Below are 12,391 nucleotides of genomic sequence, written 5' to 3'. Positions count from 1 at the left end.
ATTAGTTTGTGGCGATGCAGTGTTTGTTTTTGGACAAGATATGAAGCCAGTCTAAGATGTGTTTGGTGAATGAACGAAAATAAATCCCTTGTTTTCACTGCGGTCGTTCAGCTGGCTGCCTTCAATTTTATACCTGCAAAGTTTCAATCTAGCTTTCACCCACCTCCTTTAACATTTAGCTTCCCCCAGCCTCCTCTGCCTGCCTTTTCTCTCTTTTCAGGATTACTCTTAGAGACCGCTCTTGTGCTGTTATTTTCAACCCTGGGTGGACTGGGGCTTTGGTATGTGTTCTGGAAATACTTCAAAGAAAAGCAAAAAGGCAGCAATTTTCTGCTTGAATATCCCTCTGACTAAATCCATTGATCATCCTTGGGGTTCCTGAGAAGAGAGGGAGTGAGATGGAGAGGCGTGTTTTATCCTCTAATAACTCCTACCTTCACCCCTTTCTGCCTTGCCGTTGTTGTGTTGTTGTTGGTCGCACCTCTGCTCTATTCCTTAGAGAGCCAGTGAGATTGAAGTTATTTTATGCTTCAGCTCCCCGGGCCCCAATTTGAAAACTCTGCGTGTCAGTTTTTCGCACGTTGCTGTCATATGGCAAGGCGTGGGCTTTTCTTTTTCTATTCTAACCTTTTTCTTCTGAAGGCATCTGGAGGAGGATTCTTCAGAATGTGACATCTAGGTCAAGTTAAAGAGAGCCAACTTTGAGTTCAGAGGTCCTATTGCAAATGGTCATGGAAAATACTGAGAACAGTATTTATGCACTTCAGCTCCGGCATTGTATTCCATCTTTATTGACCTCATTTGACAATCGGATTGGTCTGTTTACTTATCTGAGCCTTAATCAGGTTCCAGCCGCTATTGTCCACATGGTTGGTTAATAGCGCATTAGAACCCTGTAAAAACATTATAAGCAGTGTATCCAAAGTTTTAAAGGTCACTAAAGCCAAAGATCATTATCTTTGAAATGAATGGATGTCAGAATTCCTGTATTACCTTGGAAGCAGATGGAAGGAGAGCCTCCCTTGGCCGAGCTCTGAACACGGTTACATAGTGACATGAAATGACACATAAATAATCTGCATCCAAAGTGTTGACTAATGAACACAGGGAATGCACAGAACCCCTCCGAGCACCGCTCCTTCCCAGAAATAACCGCCGTCACAAATGATTGAGATTACAAGATTAGCCCCCTTGTTCTTTTCCATTGAGCTATGAAAGCACTGCAGTGACGTTTTGGAGGGTTTCAAGGTTACCTCGGCTATCTCTTTTTCTTACTAGCTTTGCCTTGACAAGCTTGGGTGAAGGGTGGGGGTGGGGGATATGTGGAGTGAGGGTGAATGGGTCATACAGTTGCCTGGGTCATAAGCCAATCCTAGTCGGGTTGGGAGGCTGGCACTGGCACCTCTCAGACACCTCTCCTCACCTGCCAACATGCACTGTCTCCAACAGACTCAGTAAACGGCAGCTAATTGGGAGGTGATGACAGACAAGCCGGGCTCAATTTGCAGTGCTTTGGAGACAACCCATTCCCTCTCGCTCTGAAGCTCAACAGAGCCCTGGCCCGCACACAAGACACTGAGATCACCTCTACAGTGACTCTCTTGCTCCTAGCCTCATCACAGTTGCACTAACAAATGAGGAAAAGCACATAGAAAATACTTTATAAATAACAAATGTATTACTTTATTTTTACATTTAGTTAATTGCATATATTTAACTAATCTTTTAAAGGCAAGGTTAGTTCAAATAAAATAGTTTAAAACTTTTTTCCACCATGAAAATACTTTATACTTGGTTCTACTTTTTTTTTTGCCTTTGTAATAAAAAAAAAAAAGGTTTTAAATGTACAAAACCATCATGAATACAAAGATAATATTTTTTAAAACAATTTTTTTTCTTCATTGACCCTTTATCTTTTTTTTTTATACCAAGGGCATTGATCTGAAATCTTAAATGTATTAAGTACTGAACAAAACCTCACACTGATTAAGCTGTTTCAGATTAATCAGTTTGCCTAGAGCTCATTTTTGCCACCTCATCCCAATGTGTTTGTCATGTTTTTGAATTGATGGAGGCTGCCCTTGCTCTCAGAGTTTGCTGTGTTTATGAGCTGAATACGCCAATAGAGAGGATCAATACCTTCCAACCGTGTCTTATAAAATACCCAGGAGTAATTAAGCGTGAGCACCGGAGCGCTTCCATTGAAATGTTAATGACAGAGCTGAACGGTATAGTGTTCCAGGCCATAGGAGCTTATGCATGACTGTCTTAAAACTGAGCTTTATGTTGCGTAGAAATCAAAAGGAATGTTTGGCTAAATACACTTATTTTAATTTAACAAAAATCTGTGAGATTGCATTTAAGCATTTTGCTTTTGTCCAAGGAGCCTTGTGACTTTAAACTGATACTGTGTGCAATAAAGAGTTTCATCATGTGTGGTTGGCAAATAATAACAGGGACACAAAGTGAGACAGTTGTGTTAAACCACAAATCACCCAACCTCCCTGTCTGTGGGTTGTTTCGGGTTGGCTAGCATGAATATTCACAGCCCTGTGTATCATCCTCCTTGCTTCATGGGTGAACCCATCCTCCAACCTTCCCCTTTTCAAACATGAGCAAATTTACGCTACGCTAATAACTTTCTTTCTCCACTGCTTGATTGCTGAAGCTTGAGCCTTGACACTTGTGATGCACTCTGCCAAGAACATTAAGTATCCAAAAGTGATAAAGCTTCAATTTGCTAGACCATTAGACTAATTACTGCAATAATTAAGTAACTACTTGATTAGAACTAATGGGTACCTAATTATCCAGGAAGGAAGGATCAGGTGGTAATTAATAGAGTCAAGCTGATGTCTTATGACTTACCGTCCCTGGTTACCAGACATTAGGGAATGAGAATGGTAAAAACAAACATCACCACTCCAGTGTTTGTTTAGACCCCTGTAGGAAACAATCTGTTTATGTGGTTTTGTGCAGAGTGTGGGTGAAATGACAGGTAAACTGCATTTACTGATGATCATACTGGTGTCCATTTGTAAACTCACTCCATCTAATGTTCTGTGCTTGTGTCTGTTAAGTTATGTTTTGAGGATCCCTTACTGGCTCTGATATCCCAGAATCCTGTACATGCACTCTGAAAAACAAGTATAAACAAGTGGAAAAAAAATCTACAAATTAAGATATTTATATTTGAAACAAGTCTTGGCATTTTATGCAGTGTTGCTTCTCAATGTTTTTACTGAAAAACAAGTAAAAAAGGCTAATTAAAACCTCATTAAGAAGTAATCTTTTTGCAGTGCAGTGTAGTGGTTGGTGGAAAAAATGGCGTGTGAAAGAGCAGTTAAATAAATTTAGCAATGTCCTTTTTTTTCAACTGAGTCATAATTCATAAATGTATTTACTCATTTATTTACTTTCTACTCCTTCAGATGCCATGAGAAATAAGCATTGTATAGTCACTAAGTAGTTGCATAGTTATCACTCAAAATCACTTAATCGGATTGGATGACCTTTCAGTTAACTGCTATGTATAAACTTTATCATTATATATAAACTTTTTACTTCACTGTGACTCAGAGAATTCTCCCACGTTTTCAATCCCACATACCTTCTGAGTTGAATGAATAATTCAACTTGTGCTGTAATCACATCTCGTGATACAGATATTTAGGACATCTCAGACATAAAAAGAGATGGATGGGGAAAAATCAAAAATTTATGGAATTAGAGAATTAGCATAAAGAGTATTATCTAAACATAAGGCATTAAGCTGGGGTGTTGAAAAGGTCATTAAAATTTAAGTGGATTGAATACAAAACCTTAGACATGATCCATCAATCAATCAATCCGTCTGTTATTCGATGTATAATTGCTATAAGATGGGCTGCTGCTGCCGAGGCCTCTCGCCATATGTAATATGCATGACTGTGAATGCAAGCCAAAGAGAAACCTGAAGCTTTTTGATGTATAGGACCTTTATTAATGTTTGAATAATATGTGCCTGGAGGGAGGGCTATAAATTAGAATTGAGATATAAATTTTTATGAGGAACCCCTCATACATTTCCATTATGTATTTAAAAATGAAAGAATTGCCTTGATTCTGATTGAGCTTGCAATTGTGTGAGTCCTAAAATTGTGAAAACGCACAGAGCTGATGGCCAAGGGGGAAAGAGTCAATTCCTAAAGTGCTGACTTTTGCACATTACACTGACAAGTCTTTCATTATTTACACCTTTGATAAATTACTTAAAATCAGTAAACAATGGGCTGTTGTTCCATCAACATCCATTTACTATATGAAATCAAAGCAGTGTGTATGCTTCTTGCAGACTTCTTTTCTAGTTCCTTTTTAAAATTCTTTTGGATAATCTCACTCCGGTTACATCATGGGTCAGGGATGGAAAGTTCAGAGGCTCTCTAAAGTACAACAGGTGATTTCCCTTTTGACTTTCCTCAGCATATTATTGACTCGCATTAATAGAGTGGCCTTTGAGCAGTGATTAGCTGGGCTTGAAGTCACATCAGCAATTCATCAATGCACTGTATAGACCCTGGATTGAGCCATATTATCCGTTCAGCCATTTCTGAGCTCTGCCCTAATCAAAGGGAAGCAGGTAATGCCCCATAATCAGTCTGGCTACTGCTTCTCTCCCTGGACCAAGTCTAATAAGGGGAAACGGGATTAGGAAGCGTGCTGATCTCACCTTTCCAATGATAAAAGTGGGACTCTGTTCTTAGTCAGCGGGGATTGCATTTTTTTGCACTAACATTTACTTTGTTCCAAAATCTACTGAGCTTCTTCAGAGAAGGCAGTTCCAGAATGCATTGTGATGAGAAAAAATAAAATAAAATAAATTCCAAGATGCCAGACAGGGTAAGAGAAGTGTTGATTAGAAGTAATAAATAATCGTATTTGTAGAGTTTGCAATTAATTCTCTCTTCAGTTGAGATTTTGGCTTCCAAAGATAATGAAAACAAGATAATCAAGATAAAACGATTATCATTGTGCCACATTTTACTTCACAATGTTGTTAATCTCAATATTGACCAAAATAATTTATTATAATTTTTGCCATGATATTATTGAGATATTTACTGTTGAATTCGTTTTTTATTTTATTTTTATATTTTCCATTTTCATTTTAAAGTTTTAGTAATTTAGTTGGTATTGTTTTTCATTTTTATTATTTAGTTTATTTAGTTTATTAGTTTTAATTGATTGTTTTGTTATATTTCATTTAAAGTTTATTTAATGTAACAATTTTTTTAATGGTTTTAGTTACCTATAGCATATCCTGCATACACACAAATATATAAAGTACTGATTTTAAGTACTGAAATGTAATGATAAAACATTGGTCATTGTAATTAAAATTGGATTATTTTGCCCAATATTTACTATGTGCTGTGCATGCTTGTTAATCACAGTTTTAGCTTAGCAACATGCTAACGTTAAACATAAATCATTTGAGAGTTGCTCAATTTGTGTGGTGTACGGAGTTGCACATATGAGTTTTGATGTTTAGGATGCTGCCTATACAGGCAATAGGCAGTGAGTCAGCTCACTAGGTTTTGGTTTAGTTTCAGAAAAGGTCCCACTTTAACGACTCCAAGTGCTTCTGCCCCCAGGTCTCAGTTATGGATAGTGCTGTTTCTGAAAGACAGGAGTGAGTGGCGAAGTGAAGGAGGAAGAGGACGGGAAGAGAAAAATGGGTGGTTTAGAGATGCCTGGTCCACCAAGGGCTTCACTAAGGGGCTTAAACAAGATGAACATTAAGGGCACAGTTATGTTGTCTCCCTGGGTCCCTGAGAGAAGCAGCCTTTGATGTTGAGACAGGATAAAAATAGTGCTGTGCTTTTCCCTCTAGTTGGGAAAGATTGCACCATAATGTAGGGCCGTACACATGACTGGCAACAGCAGTGTCAATTAGTCAACTGTTTACAGGCCTCTCTCTGTGAAATGCCGCTCTCTGAAGAGAAAAGTGTATTTTTTTTGAGGAGGGTTATTTGTAGCTCTGTGCCCATTTGTGCTCCCATCTGTTGATGCTGGATTGCACCTCAAAGACCAAATGTGGGCAAGCAAGATAGTTTAATAAGTACCCAAGGTATCTTAGGCAAACATACCGATGACAATCTGGATGGCCAGTCTCTCAAAGGTGTTTCTACTAAATTTAGTAAATGTAAAACTTTCAAGAGTAAACATTGCTATGGAATAAGAGAAAATATATATGATTGACCCACTAGGGGATCGTAGGTGCTTTTGTTTGCTAGATAATCTAAGGAACCCAAAAAGGATGCAAACATTCTTGTCACATGGCTCATTTTCAGATTTTGTCATATTGTTACTCGGTCTCTGAATTGTCTCTAAGCAACAGTCTTGAATCCATAACTGACAAGGAATATGTAATTGTGTACATACCAACATTTACAAGAAATGTTTTTTATTATTGTATTTTAATTTTTGAAATTGAGAACATAGCAACATCATATACACTGTAAAGTTTTGGGAGACATAACCAGATGTAGCGTTTCGTTTCAGCTCTTTAGGCTGTTGCTTTTAAATAATATGCTCTCTCTGGTTTGTTGTTTGCCCCAGAATGCAGAGTATTGTGGGAAAGGCTGTTGTGGAGAGGAAAAGATATATAAATTTAGTTTTTTAGCTTTAAGAATAATAACATTTTATAATAAATAGACACTTTTATTAGAAAACTGATGTTTATTGGACCCAAACTCTCACAACAACCTAATTGTTGAGACCTGGAATGAGGTATGTATATTTTTTTATTCTGTTTAATTGGTTTCCCTATTTTTTTGATAGCACTGCACATGTACATCAGACAAGCTGTCTGTGTTCAAACGAGAGTGACGTCACTGCATCCACAACTAGTTGTGCAGTGTAGTTTACACTCGCTATGCTGATTTAAAGTTAAGTAGACGGTGCATAAAACAAATACTGCAAATGTAGAGTATGCTTAAAAATAATGAGTGTGATATCTCAGATAGTAAAGAGTTATTCATGAGAAAATAGGACATTAAGCAGGTGTTTTGCATGCAAAGACACCCTTTCATTGAGAAATGAAGTGCCACTGAAGTGTATCAGTAACTACACAAGTACAGTTCTGCTCTGCATAATAGAAAAACATAACAATAGATGAAAACGATCCAGTAAAGGTGTAGCTCATTTGTGCAGAAATCTAGTTGTTCTAATGTATGGCTTTACTCCTCAGCACTTACCTATTCTGTGTAATTATACAAGGCCTTAGCTCTCTCCCTCTCTCACTAATTCACAAAGGCCGTGGTGAATTGATGTACGGCACAATCATCTGCTAGGAGCTGATGTGATTTAAATGAAACTAATTAGGGAAATGTCAAACATAATTAATAAAACAGGTTTAAGTTGCGAAAACACTGTCAACGAAATGAATGAAGATGCCGCTGCTCTTCTCCCGCTGCTGCCTCGTTCTCGCGTTTCAGCGCCGTTCAATTAGGTCATGGATCCGCTCTTCTCTCTCTTTGGCTCCCTCTCTTTTTCCACCTCTCCGTTGAGTTCCAGGGAAAAAGAAGAGAAGGGGAGGGAGGTGGGGGGGAGCCACCGGTCTGAGGACGGGAAATAAATTTGCCTGTCCATCCGCCGCCTGGAAGAAATTAATTGCAGACTCCTCATCCTGTCTGGGTACAACAGGGGCATTAACATAAGCAATTTGCGTCCGACTTCTTCTGCCGGCTGCTTAATAGAGCATCAGACCTGGCCGATAAGGCTCGGGGTCCCTGATGCATTAGCATTTTCATAATATCAAAATATTATAGTGGCGTGAATCGCCCAAGCCCCATTCATTATTGATAAGAACAAAAGGTTTTATAAATTACAAAGGGAGAGCATGACCTATAATTACGGCAAGCAAATTAGGGTTGTGTGGTAAAGTCAGTTACATTTGGAAGCAAAATAATGATGCGGGAGCCCTTTTCTCTTTTCCGGCGGGATTAGAGGAATAATAGATTCCCTCACATCCACAGCTGGGACTGTAGAGAATGTTTGTGTTGTCATCAAGGATAGGGACTGGAGATGGTGGGACAAGCATTTTTGGCCATCATAGCAATGGAATGTATACACAACAGATTATTACATCATACACATTAGTAGTTCTGAACAATTTATAACAATTTTAAGATATTTCCTCTAGTATTTCTGCTGCAATTATAACAAAGCAACTTGTTTTAACAGATTTACAGAAACTGAAAGTGTTGATGTATTAACCACAATTCTTTTTGTGATTCCAAAAGTTTCAAGAACTGTGTCTTTTAAAGGGTTAGTTCACCTAAAAAAAAAAAATTTCATTGTCATGTCTCATGTCATTCTAAACTCGTGAGACTTTCTTTCATCTTCCAAACCCCAAATTTAGATATTTATAATGAAATCTGAGATTTCTGTCCCTCCATTAACAGTTCACACAACTACCACTTTGTCACTTAAAAAATTCATAAAGATCATAAAACTAATTCACATGAATTGATCGGTCTAGTCCAAATTTTCTGAAGAGACTGGATCTCTTTTTATGATGAACAGATTGAATTTAGGCTTTTATTCACATTGATTAGCAAACAAACAGAAGCTCAACCGAACCTACTTGATGCGCGAGAACAAACCTCATTGGTTCTTGCTAAAGCTCAAACATGCTGCATAACACACGAGAATGAACCTAATTGGTTCTTGTGGATGCCCAAATGTGCTGTGTAACACGAGAATGAACCTCATTGGTTCTTGCGGAAGCTCAAACTTGCTGTGTAACACAAGAATGAACCTCATTGGTTCTTGTGGAAGCTCAAACGTGCTGTGTCACAAGAATGAACCTCATTGGTTCTTGCAGAAGCTCAAACGTGCTGTGTAACAAGAATGAACATCATTGGTTCTTGTGGAAGCTCAAACGTGCTGCGTAACACGAGAATGAACCTCATTGGTTCTTGCGGAAGCTCAAACTTGCTGTGTAACACAAGAATGAACCTCATTGGTTCTTGCGGAAGCTCAAACGTGCTGTGTCACAAGAATGAACCTCATTGGTTCTTGCAGATGCTCAAACTTGCTGTGTAACACAAGAATGAACCTCATTGGTTCTTGCGGAAGCTCAAACGTGCTGTGTCACAAGAATGAACCTCATTGGTTCTTGCAGAAGCTCAAACGTGCTGCGTAACACGAGAATGAACCTTATTGGTTCTTGTGGAAGCTCAAACGTGCTGCGTAACACGAGAATGAACCTTATTGGTTCTTGTGGAAGCTCAAACGTGTGTTCATATGTGAATATTTTTTTATTTTTTTATTTATTTTTTTACGATTATTTTGATAGAACTTTCCAGAACTTTACCATAATAAACGGTAGTGACATTTTATTTTTTCATGGATTGAGCTTAAATTGACAGTAAAATAAATGTAAATGGGGGGGATACTAATAAGGTGCAAACAGTCATCCACACAAATACAAATCACCTTTATGGTAACACACAACACTCAAATAATACAAAACACTCAACACTCTAAGAAACATAGTTATTTCATGGAATGTCATTGTGTAATGCCCCATTAGATTTATCAGTTTTTCACCATACTGTATAGGTAGGGGATCTATACCGTTAACATGTTTTTTTTTTTTACTGTAGCATTTTGCTCATTATTTACAGTGAGACAGATGTATCAATAAGAAACCCTTTCTAAATATTGATGTTCATGTACACAAAGATTTTTATTGACATCGGTCAACTTCTTAGATATTTACACAATATGCAGGAAGTGACCTCTAGTTGCTTGCGTTCAGTGTTCGTCCTAGTGAACTGAAATACCCTTTAAAACTATCATCAGGTGCAGGGTCTCGCACAAACTGTTGCATGATGGGAGTAACCTTTTTTGCTCTGACCTAATCTGTTTGAAGGTCTTTGTCTTGGTGAGAAAAAAGTGAGGAAGAAAGATATCATCCCTTCAGCCCCTCAGTGATTCATCATGAAGGAAAGCTTTAAGCTTGAATTAAATATGACTTTGTGACACAGTGAAGTTTAAGGGAGGCAGGCATCCACTGAGAGAAATGGGTTTTTCTTATTGTCTGCTGACCTGGGCTCATGACTGATGAGGGCTCGGTTATCCCTCTGAATTTTGTGTTCTATTCCCAGAAAGTAGCAAGATCACACTCCACTTTGCCCGTGGATGAAGGATAGGTTGTGTGTTCAGCTCAAATATCCTGTTTAAAACCGTTTATTGTCATCAAACTAAAAGACTCTGAAATGGACCAGATTGTAACACAAAGCAATTTAATTGCTTTCTGAGGCTCATATGTTTTTAAAATCACAATAGGTTCTAAAATTATCATGTCAGCACCATAATGTGTTTATGAACTAATGCATTTTAAATAAATAAATAATTGAACGAATAAATAGAAATAAAAAACTGCAATGCTAACAATATGGAGATATGAGGAGTAGCCTACATGCTGCTAATTAGTATGATCTCCACAATGCTGAAAGGAATGAGCTGTAAAGTCCCTCGAGTTTTCTTATTGATTACACAGGATGCAAATGTAATTTCTTCCTTTTAATGACTCTGTCCAAAAGCAAAAATTTCTCTGTTTAGGACAAAACCAAGTGCACAAAGCAAGTCCTAAGGGATGAATGCAAATACAAGCATAAAATTACTGTAATAAAGCATAGAGTTCTTGCTAATAGTACATCTTAATGATTGAAATCTACCTCATCAGATAAGCCAGTTCACATTGCCTAACCAGAGCACTAAACGAAGACGTTGTTAATGTAGTGCTATACGAAATGCGCATGAGTTCTTTCTGTTTCCCCTAGTTGCTTTAGTAATTAATCTAAATGTATGGAATTAAATTACCTTCAAATAAACAAAGATTTGTGATGTTTGAACTAATAATTTGCAAAACTTCCAATGAACTAATATCAGAAGTGTTTTTTGAAAGTTCTTTAGTTAGTATTCTTAGCCCCTATTTACACCTGGTACTAAGATGCATTTTTGTAAATCCGATCACAAGTGGACGACTCTAAATACAGGTGTATCTGTATCTATACTGGATCTGATTTTGAGCTTTTCCACTTTCGACCACTACCAGAGGTAGTCGGATAACGCGTTTGAATGGATTGTTTTCGTTCGAACAGCCACAAAAGACGCCTACTGACCTAATGCCTAAACATTGTGGGAAGCGCACTAGCCAGACGGGAATTAAACTTTGTCGGCTGAAGCCCCAAGTTTAGTTTGAAGACAAATAATGTTCTCTCACCATTCCTGATTTCTAGCACACACTCACAGTGTTCGGCGTGGTCTTGCGGCTACCAGAGCAGATGCGGAAGCTGCTGTTCTCTGTATGTTTTTCCGGTGTCGTCTTTACATTCATATGCAAATTGCATGAGCTTATTTAGTCTACGAGATCAAAAGGTCTGAAAAAGTCCATATATTTACCTGCACATAGACTTTCCCCTCAAACAATGAGGACAAAGGTGGTTGAAAGTGGACAAAAGAGACAGATTAAAATGCTAGGTGTGAACTGGACATACTTGTGATCCGATTGTCCAAAATGCATCTTAATACCAGGTGTAAACAGGGCCTAAAGTGAATCAATTTTGGCTGCTTAAAGAAGAATATTGCTATCAAAACTATAGAAAAGAAAGAAAGAGAAAGAAATCGCAAAAGAAATTGCTTGTACATTTCACAAATTGTACATTTACTTGCAGCATTTAAAACCATTGATATTAGTTTGTATTGCTTTTCATTTTTAATTTATTTAGACAAAATAGTTTAGAAGTTTAATATCGGTCACTTATTGGTTAACATAAAAATAATATTTGCCAGTTAAAAAGTAGTACTCTTTGGTTCTAGATAGGATAGCTGTGTGTAGCACCGTCTGTGTTGCTTGTGTTTTTAATTGCTGGACTCAGAATGTCAAAGTCTTGATCCCTTAGCGCAACAGCCTCTTTATCATTCATTAACCTCTAGCTGTAGTGTTTTCTCCTCTCTTTCATCCCATCATATCCCCATACAGTTGAGGCCATGAAAAACGTCCCCTAACCAACCCAAGCTCTGACACACTAATGTATTGCTAGTTTGGTGCCCAACTAAAGGTGACATCATATTTTTTTCCTCTCTTTCTCTCTTGCCAACCTTCCATCTAATTGCCCTGTGCCAATAAGAATTAATTAGTCTGCTTATTTTTCTTGGGTTTTGGAGAGCTTCCCCATCTGGTGGGAAGGCGGTCCTCTGTGAGTCTGATTAATGGTGCTGAAAGACAGTTGCTGGAGTGCCTCCGCTCGAGCTGACGGCTTGTGTTCTGGTCCGGGTCAGAACCCACAGCAAGCTGCGCGGTGCCACCCCATTATACCTCCACAAATTTCCCAGA

The sequence above is a fragment of the Abramis brama genome, assembly GCF_963993115.1.
Source record: "Abramis brama genome assembly, chromosome: 9".
In the NCBI taxonomy this organism is placed as follows: Eukaryota; Metazoa; Chordata; class Actinopteri; order Cypriniformes; family Leuciscidae; genus Abramis; species Abramis brama.
Note: the sequence above shows the minus strand (reverse complement) of the source record.